The sequence below is a fragment of the Macrobrachium nipponense genome, chromosome 1 (genome assembly GCF_015104395.2).
Source record: "Macrobrachium nipponense isolate FS-2020 chromosome 1, ASM1510439v2, whole genome shotgun sequence".
Classification (NCBI taxonomy): Eukaryota; Metazoa; Arthropoda; class Malacostraca; order Decapoda; family Palaemonidae; genus Macrobrachium; species Macrobrachium nipponense.
This window is the reverse complement of record NC_087200.1, coordinates 20,161,792-20,189,698: the sequence shown is the minus strand read 5'-3', so window position 1 is coordinate 20,189,698 and position 27,907 is coordinate 20,161,792.

Sequence of the window (27,907 nt, the reverse complement as noted above, 5' to 3'; positions counted from 1 at the left end):
GTAGCGGAAAAGCAGGAACTTCAAATTCGGCGCAGTGGAGCTACATGGCAAACAATTGATTGAATTCTTCAGTCAACCTAAGAGGGCTAACCATCGTTACGGCAGAGATAGCGCCCAATTCCCCAAAACAGCGCTACAATTCCCCAAACGGCAGTGATGACGCTGAGTGACAACGCTGAGCGACGACAGCGAAAGAGAGCGGCAGCGGAAAAATTCAACGGGCAGTGCAGAAACGTTCAATGCAACCAGAAACCGAAGAAAAAAGAAAAAGTTTGAAGTATCCTAATAGATTAACGTCTGATAATAAATTAAAATGGAATTTTCTCACACCGCACTGCAAAATGATAATAGTACGTAATGATTATATAAAAATAATCTATCATAATCAGTTTTTGAGATGATTTTTTTTTGCCGTAAATTATTTTGTAAGAGAAAATAATTTTTTCCATCCTTTGTTGTTGTGTGATAAATCTAGAACTATAAAGATATTTCAATTCAGGGAACATGAGTAAATGTATTTATTGTGTGTGTGTTCTAGTATGAAAGCGTTTGCCTTTGTGCATTTTTTTTTTATTTATCCTGAATGACCAATTTGGTCCCAGTTCTGGCCTAAGGGCTAGACCTGGCATTTTATCTAATCCTTCGGGCCAGCCCTAGGAGAGCTGAAAATCAGCTCAGTGGTCTGGTAAAACTACTTTTATAATAATAATAATAGTTCACAAAGGGCAGTGGTGTGAATAAGGAATAACGACATGTACTAATGTTAATGTTTTTCCAGAATTGAGGGAAGCAAACGTAAGATGTAAGCATATAAGAAAATTATATAGGCAAGATAGGGCCACGGACAGACTTCTGCCAATATGAAGATAATGTAAGTACAAAATTATAACCAGGTTACAACGTAGCAGAACTCCAAACTCGGACCATTATAGTCTACGCCTATCCCCTGACAGATGCTCGAGACTAAATAATCAGACAAATTTTCCCCCACGATGGTCGCATTGCGAGAGTCCACCCAGAGTACCGCTTTCGACAGTAGCAAATATACCCATGACTATACTCTGTTTTTTTTTTTTTTTTTTTTTTTTTTTTTTCATCTGTCCAGCCGCCTGTGGTGTTTTTGTATGGTAACACTGTGTCCCGGGCTTTAGATAGTTACGCTGTGTAAGTTTTAGGTAAATAAAAGGATATCTGGGTGTACATTTGCAACTGAAAAGTGTTTTAATAATTTATTGTATGCGAATTACACCGTTAATATTCGAAATAGGATATTATTATAATCGTTGAATGTAAGCTGAATGTAACTATCTAAAGCCCGGACGCAGTGTTACCATACAAAACCACCACAGGCAGATGGACAGATGAAAAAAAACAGAGTATAGTGTGATTGTTGCTAGCCATAATAACAGTACTAACCCATTGCAAGTACCTATGCATTCTAGAATGGCACAGCTGCTGTAATAACACAGGCTACACGCTTTTGCGGTAATGTAGAAAAGGGCCATCCAGAAAAGAATAAATTAGAAGCATACTTTGTGTCGCAGTGGATAGCAGATACCGAAAGTTGGATTTCATCCAGTGGAATTATCGATGAACGCAAGAAAATAGATGAAGCTTTACTCTATGTTAGTTCAGAGAAGGGAGACGCTCATCGGACTCTAAATTTATTCAAGTTCAAGGAAATCAAAACTTTTGCAGAGTTTAGGAAAGTGTTTTGTTCAAGATTAACCAATTACGAAGAATTAAGGTGTTCTCCAGTAGAAAAAAAGGTGGAGCCTGAATTGAAGAAATGGGTCCAGACCTCAGTTGAAGGGAAAGAAAACTTCAGTTAGGAACTAACCTCTGGATGCATAATTTGTGTCGGGTTATACTCCGTTTACCCTGTGTCATTTGTGTATGATTGGACAGTGAATTTGTGTTATAATGATAATTAAGAAAGAAAACGTGGTGTTTAACTTGCCCAGAATCCAAGGAAACGAATTCACGGCAAAAGCTTCCTGAGAAAGTGAATTAAACGAAAAAGAATTAACTGAATTTAAATGAGAAATCAGCAAGACGTCCAGAAACAGTTAAGTATCCTACAATATATAACAATAAGTTCCTAAGAGAGATAGAAACAACAAAGCAATAGATAAAGGGTATCCCCATATAACAAAACTAAGAGAAGCAAATACAAACCAAAACTAAAAAAAGAAAAAGACTTAATAACACAATAAAACTACCAAAACAGAGCAACATTATCATTATTGCATTACTATGACAACTAGAATTCATGGAAACAGTTTGTAAATGCATCGGTGTGTGTGTGAAGCTCCACTAAATTGGCAGCGATGACATTTTGCCGTCGTCTGCTTCTATCTACTTTAGAAATATCTGTAATTTTTCGGGGTTAATTTGGTTGCAAAAGAGGAATAATAGACATGAATTAAAATAAATATTTTGAAGTAACAAAGTAAAGTTAAACTAAATAATGAGTAAGGTTAACAATTAAGGGAATAAAGCTCTGCACCTCCTAAACAGTGTAGTCGTGTGCTGCCACAACTGTGTTTGTGGAGTGAGCACTTAGGAACCAGGAACAGCAACGTAATTCAAGTGCAATTTGGAGTGAATTAAAACCAAAATTTGTATAATTACAATCAAATAAGCACTGTGGAGTTTCAGTTGTGATGGCAGTAAGGCTAAAGCCACCGATTACAAGGTAAAAATGAATTTCAGTTCAAACCATGACCCCGGGAATAAGAAGTTTCATACTTTCATTGATATAGGCAACACAATGTTTTATTGTGCTGATTACAACTGCAATCTTCAGTAAGATCAATAAACGTTACATATATACGCTAATTGTTCAAATGGACTCTGGGATGGCTGGGAACGACCTTGGGTCAATGCCGGTTACAAATGGCACCTCAGTCGGTCGACGCATTATTGGATTTAAAAACTGCCTTGAAAACATATTTGACGAAGACCTCACATGCCTATTTTAGTTCGTATGGCTCTTTCATATATCACATTATGTTGACGAAACTTCAATCTTTAGAATGTATGCTTAAAGATGTAATAGTATTCTTGTTTCACCAATGAAGTATCGAGTGAATAAGGCTGATCCACCCGATGACGATGGATCCACTGTGGTGTTTCCCCTTACTTACAAGAGGTGATGGTAATATTTTGCCGGTCGACTGTAACTAATCTGTTATTTACCTTTGAACTCTGTACGGCGGTACATCGCACCTCTTGTACCGTCATGTAGTTTTCAAAGGTAAATTACGGTTTAATTACAGTCGACCGAATAAATATTACTTTAAATTCTTGTTCAGGAGGTAAAATAACATAGAAACGTCAACTGCCAGTCTCTTTACGGCGGAATGCGGGCTTAGAATTACCTACCTTTCCCCATATCCCCAAATTTCAATTAGAAAAAAAAAAGTGGTTTGAGTGGGTCATCCAGGCGTCTCCGATGGGATATCCCCCAAGGATCTGGGCAATGTTTCCTCTCTCTCTCTCTCTCTCTCTCTCTCTCTCTCTCTCTCTCTCTCTCTCTCTCTCTCTCTGGGACGCAGACACAGCACGCACTCTCGCGGCTTTTAGGTTCCATGCTTGCCTTTTGTTTCAGTTCGTTGATGAGTCCAGAGGTCCACACCAAGCCTCATACACTCTCTTAACACCTTATCGCGCTTACGGTCCTCCTCCTAAGGAAAGCTTCGTCTTGAAGCAGACCAACCAACTTTTCTTGCCTTTCTTACAGAATCTTTGTTGTTGCTTATATACGTTTGGGGTCTGGGATATATATATATATATATATATATATATATATAATATATATATATATATATATATATATATATATATATATACATATATCACAAAATATAGTGTATATATATATATATATATATATATATATATACACATATATATATGTCATCTATTTATTTATGTATGTGTATGCGAAATCTCGGAACTTGGCAGATCCTGAATGATTGATGAAATGATGCTTTTAAAATATGGGGAATATACTGTATTTCTTAACAAACAACATGAATAATTTTGACATTTTTCAAAAGTTGTCATAATAACATAGATATAAATATCAAGAATTCTATGACTGTTTACTTTAGTTTTACCAGACCACAGAGCTGATTAATAGCTCTCTTAGGGCTGGCCCGAGGGATTTGATATTTCAACGTGGCCAGGAACTAATTGGTTACTCAGCAAAGGGACCTTCAGCTTATTGTGGGATCCGAACCACACCGAGAGATGAATTTCTATCACCAGAAACAAATTCCACTGATTCCGTGTTGTTGCTACTTGAAAAATAATACAATCTTGTGTGAAAGCATTAGATGACGTCCCGTTCACTTTTGATGCAGCGTAGTCTCATATATATGAGATTGAAAGCTTTATGATGTCTGGGATTCCAGTAATCTCTGCAGCGTCGTTGTGTGGTTCTTGGTGCCAGTTTGAACACCTGGTGTGCACAGTATGATAAATATTGGCTAAACAAATCCTGCAGTTATACAGGATTTTAAAAATTACCTTCACTTTTTTTTTTCCCCGTAGTGTTTTATTAGCTTTTTTTTTATAATACCATTGGCGTGTTGTGGTTTGCATGCTCGTAATGATTGACTGAGAAATTCTGAATTTATAGTACAGTTTACAGGCTTTGAAAAGCACTCGATATCACAATCGAAAAATGAGATAGGCAGAAAGTGATTTTGACTTCGAATTATGGCATCTCCTACATTCTTTTTCCCTTTTAGCTTTTTATTAAAAGATTTTAGTTTTCTGGAAAGAAAAAACTATTGTGACGGCTATGTCTGTCTGCCCTCAGGTCTTAACATAACAAACTGCAGCCCTCTAGCCTCAGTAGTTTTTATTTAATTTAAAATTAAATCTAGTCATAATCGTGTGTCTGGCATCGATTTAGGCCAGGCCACCACTGGGCTGTGGTTAAAATTTCACGGGCCGCGGCCCATACAGCATTGTACAAAGACCACCGATCGATTGATATATTTTCGGTGGTCTTGATTACACTATGTACGGAAAACTTTTTTTTTTTTTTATATTGCAGCCGATTTGAGTTTTACTTCGAGTTATGGGGTCGCCATTTATTCCCTTTGGTTTAATTTTATTTTATCAATTCTTTATAATGCGTCTGATTTTGTTAATCAGTGGTATGAATTATGGAGTCTCATTTACTATTTTTCCTTCGTAATTTTTGTATCAGATATACATACATATATATATATATATATATATATATATATATATATATAATATATATATATATATAATGCAGCTGACTTGAATTTTATGAAATCTCCTTTACTTTTTCTCCCTGTTAATCTTTTATCATCAGTTTTTATTAATGCAGCCTACTTGCAAACCAGCGTCACGCATTGCTGCTCGGCTGCTAACTGGCCACACCAGCTAGAAGACATCCCACCTGGGAAGTCTCGGGTATAATTACAAACAGGTCACTCACATAACGCCCTCAGGGGAGATGACGTTGCTCAGAAGAGGAACCAGACGTGACCGAATTGTGCTTAGGCCAAACCGAGAAAGTGAATTGGATTGACGTTTCCATGTTACCATAGACTTCGTATTTCTAAGGCGGATGCCGCTGTAAGTGGTCTGATAAGAGATGTAAGGATTAAATAAAATGCACATCTATATATATATATATATATATATATATATATATATATATAGATATATAGATATATATAAAATATATATTATATACATATAAAAGACATATATATATATATATATATATATATATATCATATATACATATATATATATATATACATATATATACTATATAGATAAATATATATATATATATATATATATATATATATATATATATATATGTATATAAATATATATAGATATATATATAGTATATAATATATATATATATATATATATATATAGATATATATATATATATATATATATATATATATATGATATATATATATATTTATATCTATATTATATATATATATATATAGTATATATATATATATATATATATATATATATATATATATATATATATAGATGTGCATTTTATTTAATCCTTACATCTCTTATCATATATATATATATATATATATATATATTATATATAATATGATATATATATCTATGGATATGATAAGATAGATACATAATATATATAGATTTAATAATAGAATACATATTATATATTATCTATAGATATATAGTAATATATATATATGTAATTAAATATATAATATATACATATATATAATAATATATATATATAGTTAATATAATATATACATATATATATAATATTATTATATATATATATTATTATATATATCTGTATATATATATATATATATATAATAATATATATATTATATATTATATATAATATTATATACATAATAGATATATATAATATTATATAATATAGACTATATATTATTATATATATATCTATATATTATATATTTATATATTTATATATATATATATAATATATATCCATATATGTTATATATTAATAATATATATATAAAATATATAATTATATTATATTATATATATATTATATACATTATATATTATTATATATATATATTATATATATATTATATATATATATATACTATATATATATATATATATATATATATGATTTGGTAGGCATCCCATTACTGTTCAGTTCAATAAGCATGATGTTTCTCGTCCAACTATTAACTCTTTGATGATTACAAAAAATTACACACACACACATAGATGGGCAACACCAAATCAAGCATTATCATAGGCCATAGACAGAGACTCCACTTATAAAAAGCGAAGTTCGTGAAAGAAAAGTCTCTTCATGTATTACAATTACACTCCGTATACTCACAAGGAGAAATCTAACCTTAGAGACAGGACACTAGTTAATCTAATTCCCAAAACATGATTCTAAAAGTTGTATGGATAACAGAAGACTCATTTTCCGAGATGCCGATTGAATACCAATCATTAACACACACAAACACACACTCACACACACACACACACCCGAAGCTTGGAGATAATTATGTTTCGCTTAATTCAAGGTTCATATTTCGCAACATGTCTAATGATTCTTTTCTCCTGGTGATATTTAGTATTATTCTTTCTTATTTTGATTATTAGATATTATATTCGTGTCAAAAAATAACTGAAGAAAATGATGATATTTGATTTTCAAGGCGATGCTTAAGATGATCTGCGAATTTTTTGGGTTTTGGCGAAAACATTTTTGGAAACCTTCCGACTATATCTTCATAGATCGAGAGAATTATTGCCTTTTGCGCGTGCGCCTAACAATACCGCTTTTTGGATGCGATCTTCACGTGAGCCTTCTAACACAGCATGGAAAACTGAGGAGGATGAGACTGAAAGAGAAAGAAAGTTGGGAAGAGAAACGACGTCGAAAGACTGGAAAATCTAACATGACAGATAACTCCAGTGTGCAATGTTGGACTACATCGTGGAGCTGTATGGAATCGACCGTCCAACTTTCGGAATTATGGTCGACACTTCAAATAAGGAAGATCAGGAATAAGGGAGGCGAAGCAATGAGGAAATAAGGAAGAACAGGAATGAATGAAAAGGGAGCAAAGGAACAACGATCGGTAACCAAGAGTTTGAAGCTGAACAATGATAAAGATAGAAAGGATTTCGAAAGAAGAAGCCACACTTAAAATAAAGAACTAAATAAGTGTTCGAAAAAGAAAACAAAGGAATTGTTAAGGCGATGTTAAAATGATCTGAAACGTTATATGTTTTCACCGAAGATGTTTGGAATCCGTAGGTCTCCAGCTCCTGGAACGACGAGAGAAATGTCATTCCCGATTGCTCCCAACGCCGTGACTCCAGGAATACGTAGGTCTACAGCTCCTGGAACGAGAGAAATTTAATTCCCGATTGCTCCATTGGAATCCGTAGGTCTCCAGTTCCTGGCACGACGAGAGAAATGTCATTCCCGATTGCTCCCAGCGCCATGACCCCAGCATGAAAGCGAAATCCAGTCTCCAGAAAGAGTCTAAGAGATCCATCGTATCGCTTTGAAGACTTCGAAGAGAGCAGGTGGCATGTTCGAAAACAAGAGTATGTGAAGATCTAGAGTTATGGTCAAAGGATTGGATAACGACCCAGACCCAGCAGAAGGAAAACAAATAGCCAGAGGAGATAGTCCACAAGGAATTAACTGCCGGAATGAAATAGCCTAAAAGAGATCGTCTTGCAGGAAGGACATTGGTAATTGAGAAGCATAAAGATGATCATTAAGGAAAGACTATGAGCCAAAGGCTTCTAAGCCTACACACCCAAGGAGGGAACAATCCTCCTCAGAGGCTGCTTCCTCGGAGGAAGGCAGGTTTCCTGCCAGGCTGGGGAAGCAAGCCTGAGGATGGACATACCACAGAGGCTAAAGGCCAAAGGATCCCGATCCTATCCAGCCCATGGAGGGAAAACTCCTCCTCAGAGGCTGCTTCCCCGGAGGAAGGCGGGTTTCCTGCCAGGCTGGGGAAGTGGGCCTGAGGATGGAACCACCAACAGGAGGCTTAAAGGCAAAGGATTTCCCGCTCCTATCCAGCCCCATGAGGGAACAACTCTCAAGAAAGGCTGGTTCCCGTAGGAAGGCAGGTTTCCTGCCAGGCGGGGAAGCGGGCCTGAGGATGGACCCCACCACCAGAGGATGGGCCAAAGGATCCCGATTCTTAAAACAGGCCCATGGAGGGAACAAACTCCTCCTCAGGAGGCTGCTTCCCTAGAGGAAGGCAGGTTTCCTGCCAGGCTGGGGAAGCGGGCCTGAGGATGGACCCACCACAGAGGCTATAGGCCAAAGGATCCTGATCCTATCCAGCCCATGATGGGAAAACTCCTCCTCAAAGGCTGCTTCCCCAGAGGAAGGCAGGTTTCCTGCCAGGCTGGGGAAGCGGGCCTGAGGATGGACCCACCACAGAGGCTAAAGGCCAAAGGATCCCGATCCTAAACAGCCCATGGAGGGAACAATCCTCCTCAGAGGCTGCTTCCCTAGAGGAAGGCAGGTTTACCTGCCAGGTCTGGGAAGCGGGCCTGAGGATGGACCCACCCAGAGGCTAAGGCCAAAGGATCCCTGATCCTATCAGCCCATGGATTGGGAAAACAATCCTCCTCAGAGGCTGCTTCCCCTATGAGGAAGGCAGGTTTCCTGCCCAGGCTGGGGAAGCGGGCCTGAGGATGGACCCACCACAGAGGCTAAAGCCAAAGGATCCCGGATCCTAAACAGCCCATGGAGGGAACAACCTCTCAGAGGGCTGCTTCCCTAGAGGAAGCCCGCAGGTTTACCTGCCAGGCTGGGGAAGCGGGCCTGAGGATGGACCCACCACAGAGGCTAAAGGCCAAAGGATCCCGATCCTAAAACCAGCCCCATGGAGGGAACAATCCTCCTCCAGAGGCTGCTTCCCTAGAGGAAGGCAGGTTTCCTACCAGGCTGGGGAAGCGGGCCTGAGGGATGGACCCACCACAGAGGCTAAAGGCCAAAGGATCCCGATCCTATCCAGCCAAAGGAGGGGAAACAATCCGGCCTCAGGGATGGCTGCCTTCCCTGTAGGAAGGCGGTTTCCTACCAGGCTGGGGAAGCGGGCCCCTGAGGAATGGACCCCCACAGAAGGCTTTAAAGGCCAAAGGATCCCGATCCTATCCAGGCTGGAGGGAAAAACCCTCCTCAAGGCTGTTTTTTTTTTTTCCCCTGAGGAAGGCGGTTTTCCTGCCAGGCCTGGACGGGCCTAGGATGGCCCACCACAGAGGCTAAAGGCCAAAGGATCTAGATCCTATCCAGCCCATGGAGGGAACAATCCTCCTCAGAGGCTGTTTCCCCTGAGGAAGGCGGGTTTCCTGCCAGGCTGGGGAAGCGGGCCTGAGGATGGACCCACCACAGAGGCTAAAGGCCAAAGGATCTAGATCCTATCCAGCCCATGGAGGGAACAATCCTCCTCAGAGGCTGCTTCCCCGGAGGAAGGCAGGTTTCCTGCCAGGCTGGGAAAGCGGGCCTGAGGATGGACCCACCACAGAGGCTAAAGGCCAAAGGATCCCGACCCTATCCAGCCCATGGAGGGAAAACTCCTCCTCAGAGGCTGTTTCCCCTGAGGAAGGCGGGTTTCCTGCTAGGCTGGGGAAGCGGGCCTGAGGATGGACCCACCACAGAGGCTAAAGGCCAAAGGATCCCGACCCTATCCAGCCCATGGAGGGAAAACTCCTCCTCAGAGGCTGTTTCCCCTGAGGAAGGCGGGTTTCCTGCTAGGCTGGGGAAGCGGGCCTGAGGATGGACCCACCACAGAGGCTAAAGGCTAAAGGATCCAGATCCTATCCAGCCCATGGAGGGAAAACTCCTCCTCAGAGGCTGTTTCCCCGTAGGAAGGCAGGTTTCCTGCCAGGCTGGGGAAGCGGGCCTGAGGATGGACCCACCACAGAGGCTAAAGGCCAAAGGATCTAGATCCTATCCAGCCCAATGGAGGGAAAACTCCTCCTCAGAGGCTGTTTCCCCGTAGGAAGGCAGGTTTCCTGCCAGGCTGGGGAAGCGGGCCTGAGGATGGACCCACCACAGAGGCTAAAGGCCAAAGGATCTAGATCCTATCCAGCCCAAGGGGGAAAACTCCTCCTCAGAGGCTGCTTCCCCATAAGGGGCGGGGGAAATCTGTGTTTATCAGCTTATTAAGGAGTCCGTTTTTTGTGTATCGCATAAAGTTGTAGATTTTCAGCAGTTTATATGTAGTACAGGAAGGCTTCAGGGAGGATATCCTGTTTATGACAGAGAGAGAGAGAGAGAGAGAGAGCGAGTTGCACAGTTTACGCATTTAGGAGACAGTAATACACGTTTGTATGTTCTGAGTTTTACTAGATGTGAGACAGGTAAAATTTTGCTAAGAAAGAGGAATTGTTAATAAGATGTCTTCGGATTTTTGTGTATTTCATAAGCGGATTACTGTGTATAAACAATTACAATGTGAAGGTTCTAGATCGTTGTCCCCTCTTATTGGAGTAGTGCCATCAGTGTGGGCATCACTTAAAGATTTAAACAGTGTCCCTTCGCCCCCCTAGCTGCAACCCCTTTCATTCCTTTTTCTGTACCTCCTTTTACTCATCCTTTCCACCCCCTCCTAACTGCAAGGTTTTCCTTCTGTTACACCTTTCAAACTTTTTTTACTGTCAGTTTCTGTTTCAGCGCTGAGTGCGCCCATAGGTCTCAGCGCTTGGCCGAGGACGATGAAATGGTCACAGCTGCGAGTGAGACGACTCCCATCATTGATTTCACTTTCATACAATTAGGCTGTAGATTTTATAGGAGCATGTCATCACTGACTGGAAAATCTGGGCTTGGAAATTTAGTATCCTATCCCTCATGGTTGTGGCCAGGTCAGGGGACACCACTGTAAGTTAGGTTAGGTAAATAAGTATCTCCCTCCACGATTGTTGCCAGGTCAGGGCACGCCGCTCTAAGTCAGGTTAGGTAAATAAGTATCTTCTCCCTCCATGATTGTTGCCAGGTCAGGGGGCACTGCTTTAAGTTAGGTTAGGAAAATAAGTATCTTTTCATTCCACGATTGTTGCCAGGTCAGGGGACGCTGCTCTAAGTTAGGTTAGGTAAATAAATATCTTCTCCCTCCACGATTGTTGCCAGGTCAGGGGGCACCGCTCTAAGTTAGGTTAGGTAAATAAGTATCTTTTCATTCTACGATTGTTGCCAGGTGAGGGTACACCACCCTAAGTTTGGTTAGGTAGATAAGATCTGGTTAGGTTAGGACCTGGCATTATTGGATAAGGTTATGTCCATTTACGTATAAAAGGAACCTGTCCCGGTTGAAGACTGACGGGAATCAGCCCGTTCCACTTGAGTAAAGTTATTCCGTGAAAAATGATTATTGGTTATTGACAGTGTAAATACGAATCATTATACCAATATTTGTGGCGAAAGCTTTCTCAGAAATGGAGTAGAGGAAGGAAGATCTTGGCCGGGTAATTTCCAGCCTTCCAAGGTATCTGGTCGAATTGGAATATCTGCTGGAATATCAGCTGGAATATCCGCGAGGTCATGTCTAGAGAAGATCAGGCAGTCTGGCATGCGAACTATTTAATTTTCAGAGAGAGAGAGAGAGAGAGAGAGAGAGAGAGAGAGAGAGAGAATCTATTTGCAATTCAGTGGATGATATTGCATAATTTCGCCTCTCAAAAATAAGCGAATTGCAATTATATAAGAAAACTCATTAACCATTGCAGCAGCAGCATCAGACTTTGTTATGCGGAGTTACCCACCATACATTGACTTTTAATTGACGCTTGTATGATAATAGGCCATACATGCTGTTCAAAGGGCGATAAATCATCTCGGTCACGAAACTGTCTTCCGCAGGGGATGACAGGTAACAACCACCTCATTGAATTTTCATTGGTCTGAGGAGCAGTCATGTTGGTACTTGGTAGTAGTGTGTCACTTTGCTGCTGCTTTGAGCGTGTTTGAGCGTGAGTCTGTACAGACGCGTGGTGTATTGTATGTGTGTGTGTGTGTGTAAGTACAGTTGGACACAGGTTTCCCTGGTACATCTTCTTGAGGGGCTTCGAAAAGTTATATGGTAACAGTGTTTACTTAGGGGGATGGGGGGAGGACCCTTCCTCTCTTAGCAAGAGCTCCACCAATAAGCTCTGGAATTCTTTCAGTGGGCGGAGTCATTAGGTATGGTTGGAGAAAAACACTCGCACACACACACGGAGTAAAAAAAAAAAAAGAAATCTGAGCAGGTTATATCGCTGTAACTAAGATTACCGTTTCATTTTTAATATAAGTTTGTTTATTAGGATTCCATTTAACTTTCGTCTAAGGCGTTATCTTACCATCGCGTCTGTTATTATATATCGGTCATATTCATTACACAATACTTAAAATTCATCAAAATTTTAGTTATTTGGTATTGGAGAGAATCACGAACATCATAACAGGATATTTTAACCTTATCACGTAAGCCAAGTTTATAGTATCGGTTGCAGTGCGTTTCCTACCAATAATATAATAGGAAGCTATAAAGAGAAGCGCAGCAGCACTTCATTGAACATACCCAAAAACTCAGTGAACGTGTTGAAAGTGTCCGACACCTTAGCTCCTCTCTCTCTCTCTCTCTCTCTCTCTCTCTCTCTCTCTCTATATATATATATATATATATCTCTCTCTCTCTCTCATATTAGCTAATTGAAAGTGACGTCGTCTAGAAATACCACTGCGCTAAGTATGCAGTTTTGATATGTTAATAACACCCTCTAATCTTGACTAAACTAATATATGCATATATATTTTTGGGGGGGCCGGGGTGGGGGGGGGTGGTTGGTGTCGGGGATTGAGTTCTTGTTGTTAAGCCGTCTTACAGGTTTTGGAATTCTAAAATGTAATTCAAACTCACAAACTTCTTGCTTTTGCTGTACCGATGTCCTCAGTCTGGCTTTGCTACAACTGAAATCGGTGAGGGACTAGGGGTAAGGTGGGCCTGTTGCGACCCCGATGAGTGGACGAAGTAGATATGCTCGTGGATAGAGTGTATGGCTAACCAAAAGCTCCACTTGATGTTTATCTTTAATGCCTGCGTGTTTTTAGTGCTTATACTAATATTATTATAGTACTGTAGATTTTCTGAATACAACAACATTTACAAGAAGAAGGATTGGGTTAAACTCACTCTCTCTTGTAAATACATATAGAATGAAAAGGAGAGAGAGAGAGAGAAGGGAGGGGGAGGAGAGGTGAGGGAAGGAAGAGGAAGGGGGTGGAAGTGGGGGTGGAGGGAGAGGGTAGGCAAAGTTTTTTTTATACTGTTGTGTTCATATCCATTTCTGGCTAATCGAGCCTTTTGCCTCTTCGTACAGGACAAGTGTCTATTCTTTATAATTGTGATGCATGATACTCTCATAAGTTACGGTACTGGGTTTAGTACACTATGGCAAAATCTCGTACTTATACGAATCTTAGTTACAGAGAAATAGGTTAGAGAATTCGCGAACACTTTTACCGAGCTCATTTTACGAAGCAGTGCTCAACGAGTATTCAGTTCTCAATGTAATTTATTAACAGGAACAATAATTACGTGAGCATATTATATTTAACAGTAGTATCTTTATTTCATACCATGGCGATTATGATCCCTATTGGCTAATCCTACGATCAAAGAACAATATAATGATATATGAAGCATGGTAATGTTTTACTCGACTCGAAACAGAGTCTGAATCCGAACGGAGGTGAGGTCGTCAGCAGGATTTTTAAATGGGTCAGACTTCATAACCAATCACCATGAATCAAAGGGACACAAATCTGTCGCTGCGAGGACGAATTGTCACTTTACGCGACAATGGTTTCTCGATACGAGCCATTGCAAGTGATGTTGGTGTCCCCCACCACGGTACAGTTGTGGATAAGAAGGGGGAGGAGAGTAGGAACTTGAATGACTTGTGTAAGTTGTTTATGCTGAATGATTGGGGGATATGTTGCATTGTTCAAGGTTATTTAATCTTGCTTATTTAATGTGAAAGTTTCTTTCTTAAATGTATTTCATCTCGCTATTATAATTTTGGTTAGACCACAGATATCCACAGCCATTCCAACACCACAGTAATATTTCAGGTGCACATCCATAATTCCACACTGGTGGGTGGTTGGGCCTTGCTGACCTCAACCAGGAGCAAAGTTAGATAGTCGATTGAGTTGTCTTGGTAAAATTAAGCCTATAAGAGCATTTTATTTGTGCCCACCCCGTCACAGTCAATGTGCGTCTTATGATAGCTATAGTTTATATATTAAATGACATTTTAGTGATGGCTCAGGAATGAGTTACAGTTTTAATAACCAACAACCAAATTGAGAATATTATGGAAATATGTAATCACATTCTATTTTATATGCTTCTGAAACCAAAAATATATGGCCATGTTTACTAAATTATGTCCAATCCATCGAGTACAAAATTCGAAGAATCTAGAATTGATTGCGATGTTATATAAATTATAAGTTAAACATTTAAGATAATATGATTTCATAGCTAGGCCAGGGGGTCCGTGGAAAACCACCCCAGCTGAGGATGACGCCATTATCAGGGCGGCTCGAGAGCAACCCTTAACCAATGCCGAGGCCATTCGTGAAGACCTTGGATTAGAAGTGTCATTGATGACAGTACGACGAAGACTCCACACTGAACTCCAGCGACGAAGACTCCACACAGAACTCCAGCGACGAAGAACTTGATGGAGCGACATAAGGTAGGAAGGCTTGATTTTGCCCAACGTCATGCTGATAAGGGTTTGGACTTTTGGGGCCGGGTCATCTTTACTGACGAGAAGTGCTTCTCGTCCACATGCATGGGAAGCTGCATTGTTGGTGAGCAAATAGAACTCGGTATGATAAGCAAAATCATCACTTGCATCAGTTATCAATTGCATTCTTCTTTATATTAATTATTAATCTTCAGATTTTGTTTCACGGAAGTGGACTGTCAAAATATATAAAGGGAGTAAACATAAATAAGTGGCATCATTTGCTCTTTTTCCTCAAATATAATTAAATAAATAATTAGACAATAGAATTCTTTCAGTGTTGTTCATCACTGAGAATTTAAATTCTCCAAAGGTATATATAGGATTTAAATTATACACCCCCATTTTTTCTCTCATTCAGATATGAACCCCGTAACATCGTTGAGGTGGTTCGATCCGGCCATGTCACCTGCAACATATGGGGCTGAGTGTGTCTGCATGGTATGGGTGATGTGTTCCGTATCGAGGGATGATTTACAGCAGCTAAGTATGTTGAGCTGCTGCAAACCTCCTTCTTGCCTTCGTTATGAGAAAGGAATTTACCCTTCCCACTAGGGCCTATACTGTTCATGCACGACCGGAGTCCCATTCACATTGCTCGCGTTGTTCAAGGCCCAGATGGTGAACACATGGAAAATGGAACATGAGAGAACAACACAGCAACTCATGGCTCACATCAACTCTCAGTGGGGAATTTGTAGACGGAGACCGCAGCAAATTTTCAACCTTGTTCATTCGATGCCTGACAGATTGAGGGAAGTGACTGAGAGAGAGGGTGGATGGTCAAGGTATTAGATTGTATAATATAAAAAATGTTATATTTTTTGTAATAGGACATAAAATGTTCTCATTTTGTTCTCACATGTTTTTGATGTGTCTTCCTAATTACCGTTTCTTGTTAACAGCATTGAATTATAGAACTGAATGACTCGCCAAGCACTGTTTTCATACAGTGAGGTCGGTAACAGTATTGGCAAATTGCCTTACCTTTATACTTTGATCACTGTGGTGTGGCCGATACAGATATGATATATCGCCACTTATTTTCGCTTATTAGCTTCTTGGAGTCTAGTAAAATCGTTTCCATTATTTGAAATGTAATGCTTTATATCCTACTGATAATTTTAATGTATCTTTGGTTAAAACCTAAGTTACATGAACAAGAGTAAAAATGTGGCATATCTTTTGGCCGTCGTTGTCGTTTCTGAGTATAGGGGGCATATACTCTGTAGGATATTTTAAGATATTTTAAAAGGTAACTGTCAATTTAGTAGATGATACTCTATGTCAGCCATTATAAGGAAAGCCCAAATGACTTCACCTATCACCTGAGGTCAACGAAATATATAGTCTATAATATATCAGTGCATACATAATTTTAGAAAAATAACAGTTAACCCTTAAAAGGTCAACCACGTCATATGACGTGTTGCAGAAGTCGTCCCAAACGTTGTTTACGTCATGTGACGCTCTTAAGTTTTTAAATTTGCGCGCCTTCATAGCTTATTGTATCGATATTGTTTCTGTACTACTTAGTGCCTTATTAGAGGTCTTGCTGGCCGTTTGCACTCTCGTCTTCCATTTGTATGAACTGCGCGGGGGAGGGGGAAGTAAGGGTGGCCTAGGAGGTTGTCAGAAATGTCAAACCAGCTAATCCTGTATGGCAAAGGATTGTTGGTCATAATTTTTTGCCGCACACCTTCGAGTTTGATGAAAGTATATCAGGAATAAAGTTTTTTATTCTGTTTTTAATGATTCTATAATGGAACTAACTGTAGAGATCCAATCGTTAATTTCATGTTATATAATGGAGTAATATATCAAGCAAACACTCAAGGGAACAAGAGTGGTATGACATTAGAGTATCAGAGATGAGAAATTTCTTTGCTTTCCTTATGCTTATGGGTATTGTCAGGAAGGGCAATCTTCGATATTATTGGGTCACTGATCCTCTCCTGAATACACTAATGACATATCAGAACTGCATATTGAGCGCAGGGGTTTTTCTAGATGGTATCATGTCACTAAGTTAGCTAGTATAACTGAGAGGGAGAGAGAGAGAGAGAGCGAGAGGGAGGGGGGGGGGGGGGGGGGGGGGGGGGAAGCTAAGTGTCGGAGACTCTCAACACATTCATTGAGTTTTGGGTATATTAAATCAAGTGCTGCTGCGCTTCTCTTTATAGCTTCCTATTGAAGAATTTGTAGAAACGCACTGCAACCGATGCTGTAAACTTGGTTTACGTGATAAGGTTAAAATATCCTGTTATGATGTTCGTGATTTTCGGCAATACCAATATAACTGTAAAATGTTGATACATTTTAAGTATTGTGTAATGAATAGGACCGATATATAATAATAGACACGGTGGTAAGATAACGTCTTGGCTGAAAGTTAAATGTGACCTTAATAAACAAACTTATATTACAAGTGAAACAACAATCTTCATTACAACGATATAAACTGCTCAGATTTCTTTTTTTTTTCTTTACTCTGTGTGTGTGTGTCTTTCTCCAACCATGTCTAATAACTCCGCCCACCAAACGAACTCCAGAGCTTATTGGTGGAACTCTTGCTAGCAGAGAAGGAGTTCTCCCCCCCCATCCCCCTCAGTAAACATTGTTACCATGTAATTTTTCGAAGTCTCTCAAAACGGTGTACCAGGTAAACCTGTGGCCAACTGTACATAAGCTGCAGGAATGAGATTTTGGAATGAACTGCATGTCTGTACTACCAAGAGAGGTGGTCGGGTGGTCGGGGGGTCGTTCTGGAAGTTCATATTTTCAAGTATTTCATATTATATACAAGAAAAGGCCCAGTTTTTGGGAAAATCCACCCCAACATAAAAAAAAAAAAAAAAAAAAACTTTGGGGGGGAACAGCCAAAAGAAACCTAATATATACCTACCCTTAGATATTGATTCACTCAATAAGACTAGAACGATGCAGTTGAACAATCAGCAATGGAGAAAAAAAAATCCGAGTAGAATAACCACTAATAAGACATGTCACCTTCACACCAAAACCGGTCTTCTCTTCTCTCCTTGTCCAGTGTCTCTCCTGCCTGCGGCCGGCCCTGTCAGACTGTCAAACAGTGTTGCCAAGCCACTAAGACCGTTTACCTCAACATCGGACGATCGGAGGTAATTTCCCCCCATACTTTCCCCTACGCACCAAATGCAATTAATTGGATAAAAGAAAATAAAGCATTACATTCGAGTTTCAATTCCTATTGGAAATAAACATTCCAAATTTTAGGTAAAGAAAAATGAACTCAGTTAAAGAAAATATGTTTGAAAATTTAACGGATTTCTAGCAAATGTAAATAAATGGTAAATTATCTTAATACAAAAGCATTGATTCAATATAAAGAATTGGCCACAGAACTGCTTTAAAGAGGAAAACTGAGATTTTACAAGAAAAATTATAAGCATAAAAATGTAGAAAAGGTTGAGATTGTTTTATTGTAAATTCATAGGTGTGTTGTCAAAAAGAGACTCTAATAGAGTAACCTATGGAAATACATTTCTAAGACAAATAGTAATGCATTTATAGTGAAGGTAAATATATGCCAGATTATCCTATTACAAAATAAAATCGATGTAGCTGAAAAATCCTTCAACACTGAGAATTTCACTAACTTAACTGTCTGTGTATTGTTCAAAGTTCCTTCACCTTGCAAGGCAATTAAAAAGAAAAGGCCTTTCTAGCTACCACTGCAGCAGCATTCAATTCAGCTATAATTCCATAGTAATCCTTTCGTAGTTATTAGTTGATTTGCAGTCATTCCTCAAGCAAAACATGTGAGAAGCCCATTGCGTATGACCGATGATTTTTTATTTTCCCACCGCCAATTCCTTATCACATACTTTGCAAGGAGCCTTTCAGTCGTACACAATTACAAAAATCCCCAAAATAACTTCTATGTATAATAATAATAATAATAATAATAATATTAATAATAATAATAATAATAATAACAAAGCGCCTCTTGCAATCCTTATCAGGAACTGGCTAGACTGAAGCTAACCTGAGATTCAAAATCACAAGTCTGAACCTGAGACACTGTGTCCTTGAAGTTAGCAAAGTATTGAGTTTCTAATACTACCAGTGTAATGCTGATCTGTTTAATATTCTTCACCGATACCATTCATATTAATAATAGTTCATTTTGTTTTTATCTAGAATATTGAATAAAAACCTATTTGTGCCGGAAATCAGTGAAGTTCCCCTACATCCCCCGACACAAAGATCTTCTTCCCTGTAGATTCCCCCTACCACCAACGGACGTAAGATTCCACTACTGTAGGGTATTTCCAAAGGTTTGGGTTGTAAACAGTAAGTGTAATGAAAACTATTTACTAACGATAAAACAATCTGCTCATATTTTAATATAATACCGGTTTATGAAAGTAGACGCATTTTCTCATATTTTAATAAAAAAAGCAACTTTATGCAAACAACACTTTTCTGTTGTGATTTCTTGACTTATTGCAAGCTTTGTAGCGTAAAAACTCGTTTATAACAGCAATTCAAAATGAGTTGTGTTGAGACTCTTCAATTTTAAAATGCCAAGCCCATAAACGCAAAAACAAATTGAATACATCTGGTAACACTGCTCGTCTGACAACTTAATTAGGTATTCATATGTTTACGTGCAAAGAAATGGGCTATCGTAGGCAAAACTAGTGAGTGATCATATCTTGAATTTAAAAACAAAATGCTTTAGATGCAATATAACGTCATTCAAATTGCTGTCAATTAAATTATCTTGAGCTAAGATATACTACATTTGTTCTTGGACTGAGTTACGCTCGCTACTTTGAACTTGTTGTGTTCTAAATTTATTTTTGTGCACAATTCTCATTTTATCATATATAAAGAGGAAAAGCTTCATGAAGAAAAGTATGAAGTTTTTAGTGTCCAAAAAGTTTAGCTTTTGAATACCTCATCTGCAAGCTGTAAAGCTCGTTAGAGATTCGACACTAGGTACCATAATGAAAGCACCCGGTTTGCAAGCTACCTAATATAAGTAGTGTATCACACATTATTAAGATAATAATCACTGTAAGAGCAATAGCTTCAGTACCTGATATACTGCATTCATATAAAGTTGAGCTTGACAGAAAATATCGTTGAGAGTCGATTGTAATAACCAAATTAAAGGTTGAGGGACCTTCATTTTCATATTATCCATGAAGCTCTAACAGAATTTTTTATGAGTGAAAAAATATGCACTGCGTTGCACCCAATGTTTATACAGCAAACATTTTCACTGACATCTGTGAAAAAAAAAATAGCACTTTACACTGACGAGGTTTGCACAGATGAATTATTCTGCTGTGTGTGTGTATTTGTGTATGCACGTTTACTTTGTGTACCAGTAATTTTTGCACTTCCAACAGGGGGTGGAGGGAAATTTAAAGATGAGTGAAGAGGCACTAAGCAGACCTTGACTCAAAGGCACTTGTGACTAATTTAAATGAACAATGTCCCCAATTACAGTGCTTGGAGGTTTGAGGGCACGTTTCTGTATCTGTCTGTTTTTAGCCTTGATGTCTGCAAACGAGAAGATCGAGACAGGCAAATGAACGAAAGTAACAGCCAAATAGGAATAGGTAAGACTTCTTATTGAAGTTTTTTAATTTTCGGATGATCAACTTGACGCCGATTTTTGTTTTTTTGTTTTTTTTTGTTTTTTGGGATTATAGCGAACACTAGTATAAAAATGAGTGAAGAACTGAACTGTTATACACTGTTAAGATTATGAATAAATACTATTTTGTGAACAGTAAACTAAAACACTCTAAAGAATACGTAAAAAACTTGATAAAAAATTTGTATGTGACTTAATGATTAAATATTTAATGAAAAAAGTTCAAACTTAGCTAAATATAATTTCGCTTCTAAAGGAAGTTTCTTGTGTCAAATAATTAATTTTTGATGTTCAACTCTAAAAGATTTAATTATGGAGGAACGAATTCTAGCATTTTACCCGACAAACTTTTAATACTCTTAAACAAATTTGCTTATTCAGATGATAATAAAAAAACAAAAAACAAAAAAACAAAACAAAACTGTATTTTATCTTTAACTCTTAGGGAGGTCTTGACAATGTTTGTTAAACAGATCTCAAATTCATCTGAGATAAGAAAAAATACAGGAAATAAGGATTCCACATGAAAATAAAAACAATTCACGCCTCGTGTTACTGTGGGAGGAGATCCTAAATGTGTAACAAGATCCATAGAACACTGAATGGTGAGAGACTGCGCATCTGGTCCCCAGGGCCTACGCAGGATTAGACTCCTACAAAGCAAGTCTCCGTACAAAAGCCTATGTAGGCCTAATCTTCGTTCGATTTTACTAAGGTTACACAGACGCATATATAGATATATTTATATATATATATATATATATATATGTGTGTGTGTGTGTGTGTGTGTGTGTGTGTGTGTGTTCCAGCATAACTCTGAATTACATTGAGCAATTTCAGCCAAATCTGGTATATACATATCACTTACTATCTAGACCAGAAAACTGGGGGTGGGGGAGCGTTTAAGAAATCATTAGTACCAAAAGGGGGTAGAAAGGGGTGGGAAGGGGATGAAATGTAAAAATAAAATAAAATTACAGATATTAGTATCTAATCCATAGTTTTCGAGGTTGCTGAGATGAATAGTGACACTCCCGTGGCCTTTAAGTCCAAGTTCAGTTTCGATAGGAATTGGGGTAAGAAGGGGTGAAGTATAAAATGTAAAAAATGCTGTGCGATGTAACTGAAGGAACTATCATAACTGGAAAGAGAGAGAGAGAGAGAGAGAGAGAGAGAGAGAGAGAGAGAATTCTATCGTAAATACACAGGCCTCTCCATAAGTGCAAAACCAACGAAATAATGGCAGCTGATCAGGCAAATCGTAAATCTCAAGCATTTTTGGTTGTCGATAGTGCGTCTTTACTGAAAGCATCGGCGCCGTATAATAGTTATGGAAGAGAACAGAAGAAAAAAAAAAAAAAAAGAAAAAAAAAAAAAAAAAAAGGGGGGGGGGGAATACAAGCTTTACAAAATCGAGGAACCATTCCAGAGAGACCATTTGTGAATCAATAGAAGAAATTATATTTTTAATGATAAATGATAAATGAGGAATTGCCAGACGGCATGAGAGAGAGAGAGAGGGAGAGTGTTAACCTGGGGTACTACTGCGGGCACAAAGTGAGTTCCTGGAAGACCCAGACCTACTTAGATGACAACTATGCGAAAGGAGGCTGGAGATAAGTGGAGATTTGTGGAAGATAAAGCACAAGGGAGACTAATGTGGTGGAATTTCCAAGAGGTTCCTGAGTCAAGGGACGTTGGAGGCTACGGCGATGATGTCCGAAATACCAGACACCGCATTTTTACTTTTGGGGGAGCCAGAACCCACAAAGATTTGGTGAGTCCTTGGGGGAACGTCCCCCCCCTTACTGAGGTCAGGCCGGATGAAGGCAAGAAAGGAAAGTGAAGGTTTAACCTGATTGAAGGGTGAAAAGTTGTAGGTACGAGTTATGGAAACCTTACGCCTGAAGTTCTAAAGCTTGACAGGTTTATAGGTCAGGTTCTATAGAATCTATAGAATCTCTTCGAGCCGAATGGAACAGACTTCGAGGTAGTCACCTAAGCCAAAGAGGCTGAAGGGTCACCATGCTGTGAGGAAGAGAGAGAGAGGAGAGAGAGTAAGGGAGAGAGATGAGAGGTAGAGCGAGAGAGGAGAAGCCGATGAGAGAGACCGAGAGGAAGTTTGCGAGACCAGGGGATTTTCACCAACCGACGGAGGGATCACACACCGAGGAGGCCAACCCCTTTGACTGAATCCTATCGAGGATGGAGACAAAAAAAAAAAAAAAAAAAAAAAAAAAAACAGAAATTTCCCCAAGATTATCATTCCAGACTTGGGGGGATAAAGCTAATATACAGTTCTGATATCCGAGTTGAACGAAATATTCCTTGACCTTTAACCAAAACGCCAGATAATTTCAAAGAGTTGGAAATTTCCTTTAGGTGATAATTCTAAGATGTATTTGGAAGAAAACAGTATTGGCATTGCTTGACAAGTTTCAGAAATCCTGCTCTTTTATGATTATCTTTATTATTCAGAATATGAACGCTATTCATATGGAACAAACCTACAAGGGTCATTAACTCGAAATTCAAGCTTCCAAAATACATGGTGGTCATTTGAAAGAGGTATCAGAAGGTAAGGGGAAATACAGAAAGAAGAGATCGCTAGTTAAAAAAATAAATTAAGAAATTAATAAATAAATAGGTAAAAATGCCATAGAATTATCATTATTAAATTGGTGTGCAGACATAATGTCAACACAATGCCGACGGACAAAATGTCGATGGGCAAACTTATACAATAAAGAACATGACATGATGCCAGATTTAGTAAACAAAGACCAAAACTGATAAAACTTGTGCCAAGAAGCACAAAATCTACTTATTAAAAAAACTTATTTAATTAAAACTCTATCAATGATACAAGTGTTACAAATTACAGCAATTGCTGCTAAGAGCAAGACATAAATGAAGATAGGTTTGATAAACAAAAGATGTAATTGATAATGGTACTATATTGCAATTGACTCTTTCTTAGGTAAAGCGCCACACACATCTATAACTGGTTCACTTAAGGTAGATTCTTGGTTGAGCCCTATGCCTACGAGACGTTAGTTTGGCGGCCGCTGATTGGCTGGGAGCTGCCTACCTCCCGGTACCAGCCAATCAGCGGCCACCAAACAAACGTCTCGTAAGAATAAGGCTCATCCGAGAATCTACCTTAAGTGAATCAGTTATAGTGATATGTTTGCTGTAGCGTTGCGGATCTTGACGAATTAATGGTGTTGGAAAAATATGCTAAAACGTTACACAATCTCTGTTAACAACTTCTCTAACGAGACAACTGTCAATTGAACATATTTGGAAAAACAGGCTAAAACATTAAACAATCTTTCTTTGTTAACAACTTCTTTAACGAGACTGCTACCACTTTAACGTGCCTGATTATTATAGAATAGATGAACGGAGGAGAGAGAGAGAGAGAGAGAGAGAGAGAGAGAGAGAGAGAGAGTTTGTTAGAAGTTAATTAAATTGTTTTATCTTATTTATATTTACTGTCGTCGACATTTTGTCCCGTTCGAACGGATATCTGCATCTCTCCCATCGACATCATGTCCGTCGACCATAAAGTCGATTATCATCAGGTTACCAACATCACGTCCGTCGACATCTTGTCTGGCAACCATCAATACCGAACGATTGTCATTTCGCTGGCAACCTTTTTCGACTCTAAAGAAATGGAGGTCACGTAAGCCATTATGGAGAGAAAGAAAGACGGGCTTTACGCTAAATAAAAAGAGAAAGGACCTCTAGTATTATTACGGTTTTCCCTATTCGATTGTCGTCGGGAGGAAGATCCGTAGATGGATTACTGAGTAAGCCCCACAAATCCCCACATTGCCTGGATTCCGTGAATTCGATACTGCTTGAATAATGGCAATGGACTGAACACACACACACACACATATATATGCAAAATGAAAATATTATCTCGTATTCTCCTTGACCACCAGGGCCTTTTGTTTCTTAATTTCTTGACACGGGATAATTTACGACTAAGATTTGCCAAAGCCGTTTCCATCACACCCATCGTTCAAATGCGGATTTATGAGAGGTATAATCATCTGCGATTTCCGCCGCAAGTGGATCAGCTTTGTCAAAAAATTGGAGCGCAAAAGGTTTTATATTTTTTCTTCAGTGTTTATTCGCTTATTTGCTATATGAATGCTAAATATTAATGCTCTGAATATCGATGAATTCACCGCGGCAGAGAGAGAGAGAGAGAGAGAGAGAGAGGGGGGGGGGGGGGGGGGGCTGGAAACTCCCAGTCCCTCCCGAGAGTTTACATAGGCGGGATGTATATTCCACCTCCTCTGAGGGATTCTTTTGAAAGACGTATCCCTAGGGAGGGGTGGACACATACATCCTGCCTATGTGAACTCTTAATAAACTGAGAGTTTCAGATGCAAGGTTGATGTGAATCTACTATATAGGATGTCTTCAGTTAATGTGGAGGGTCCTAAATGAGATAACAAGGTGACACGACACAGCAGGAGATTCCGTCTTTATTCCTGAACCGGTTTTACATTCAATTCTAGTTCTGGATTACTACGTGCTTTGGTCACGAATGATGTGGAATTCTTCTAGTTTGTGGTATCTATATTTTAATTCTCCGTTTCGTTTACCTGCATACGCAGACTGGATCGAGAGAGAGAGAGAGAGAGAGAGAGAGAGAGAGAGAGAGAGAGAGAGAGAGAGAGAGATTTTTTTGACAAGAGCAAAAGAAAACAAAGAAAAATTGGCTTCTTCAATTCGCCCGTGTTTAAGCTGTTGTTTTAAAAGGATGATTGACGACAAATCGCTTCCAAATCCCTTTCATTTCCATCGCATAAATAAAGATTTACTGAAGGCATAAGACCCCGCGATTTCCATAATGAAAGCGTCCGGTTTATCAAACATTCGGGTACAAATGGTTTGTATTTTTCACCTGTTTTTATTCCTCCGCACCTGTTATGAAATCAAAATGTTTGTTTTGAATCGGAATAATTTCAGCTGTGAAATGAATTAAAAAAATGTTTTAAGAGGAAAATTAATATTTCCATGATTTTCAGGCCATGTTTAGAGAAGTTGCCAAACTTTTAAAAGGGAAAATTTGTAATGATATATAAGTAGTTCTCTAACGCTATAATCAATAGTAAATGAGATATAGAAATTTTTTCTTGAGCTTGGATAGAACGTTCAAAGCTGATACGAGTTTTTGACCGGAAATTCATGCATGCTAGGGTTGGTGCGGGGGGTTGGGGGTGGGGGTGCTGTTATAAAAAGCTTTTAAAGAGCTTTCTAATAGGAAGTTTCAGAAGGAGAGCTTCTTATATTATAGAGAGCACCGCAGAGAGAACTTGTAATTTGAAGCTTTAGAATGAAACCTTTTTGTTAAAGTCTACGATTGGCAACCTCTGACAGAAGCTCTTGCTAAAGGGCTTGATGACAGAAGAGTAAGACCAGGAATTAGATTTAGAATATAAGATTTAGCCTAAAGGCCAAAGCACGCTGGGACCTATGAGGTCATTCAGCGCTGAAAGGGAAATTGAGAGTAAAAAAAAAAACGTTTTCGAGAAGTGACGGGAGGAGAATTAGCAGTTGCACTAATAAGCAATTGCCGGGGGAAGGTGGAAATTAAGATGGAAGAAGCAAGAGAATATGAACGGAGGTACGGTAAAAGAAATGAGATGGGTTGCAGCTAGGGGCCGGAGAGGACGCTGCAAAGAACCTCACGTGATGCCTACAGTGCAACGCGTGAGGTCCACTGACGTTACTACCCACCTGAGGGGGATTTCTAGCCTTCGGTTAACGTCGCGTGTGATTTGCTAGTAGTGACGTTTCTGAATGCGCTCATATTTCGGGTGATTTCGTCCCTGGTCAGAATGGACCCGAGTTTTATTTCACCTGATGACGGGCTGAAATGCCCGTGAATAATTCTCGTCGATTTTGGTGCTATTTGCATTTCTTTTGTGCCCTGAATGCCCGTCCTGTTTGGCCATTTTTGTCTGACTACCTGCGTCACAAATTCAGTTTTAAATGACGCTCGAGTTGTATTCGGTTTGGTTCTTAACGTTACCGAAGCAGTGACCAAAACAGTACCAGGAGAAAAGTAAAGAAAGGTGATCTGTCTATAGCTCAAGAAGCGCAAAGGTAGACATAAAATGACGTGGTTTCATAATTAATAAATCGTATCATAGAAATCGCCTTGATTCAGTTCTGTCATAATGTAAGAAGAATTTCCCTTGAATACATTAAATATTATATAAGTCGTGAAGTACAAAAGATCCACCTAAATTAAATTCTGCCACTAAAGTAGACAAAATCCCACTGATTCAATCAAGTCGTGTTTGAGGACAAAGTGGAATTCCAGATGTCGAGAAGTTAGGCCACGTCCTCGTAAGGAACACATATAATAAGGAACACGTGGAATAAGGAACACATACTAGAATAAGGAACACATGGAATAAGGAACACATGGAATAAGGAACTCATGGAATAAGGAACACATGGAATTAAGGACGGACACAGAGCAAAACTGTCCCATAAATTTTTCGCAAATGAACTTTTTCTACACAGATCTTAAATCAAAACTGAAGCGCATTTACGTTTGCAGTTTGAGCCTCTGTTTATAATCTATGAATTTCTGTTCTATTTTCGTCAAAAAATGAAGACAAGTTGAACGGTGTGGCCATTCTCTAAGTAACGTCCTACTTAAAAATAAAAAGAAAAAAAAGCATAAGAATGGCAAGTTTAAGCCTTGGGCACAAACAAGTCAATCGTCCAAGAGTGGCAGCAAAAGGGATTTTATTAATATTTATTGATAAAGACTTTTAAACGATGAATCAGCGTTTTCCTGAAGTCATCTTTCACGTGCCGGAGCCAAGGGCGAGGGGGAGGGTGTGGCCGCTACTGCCA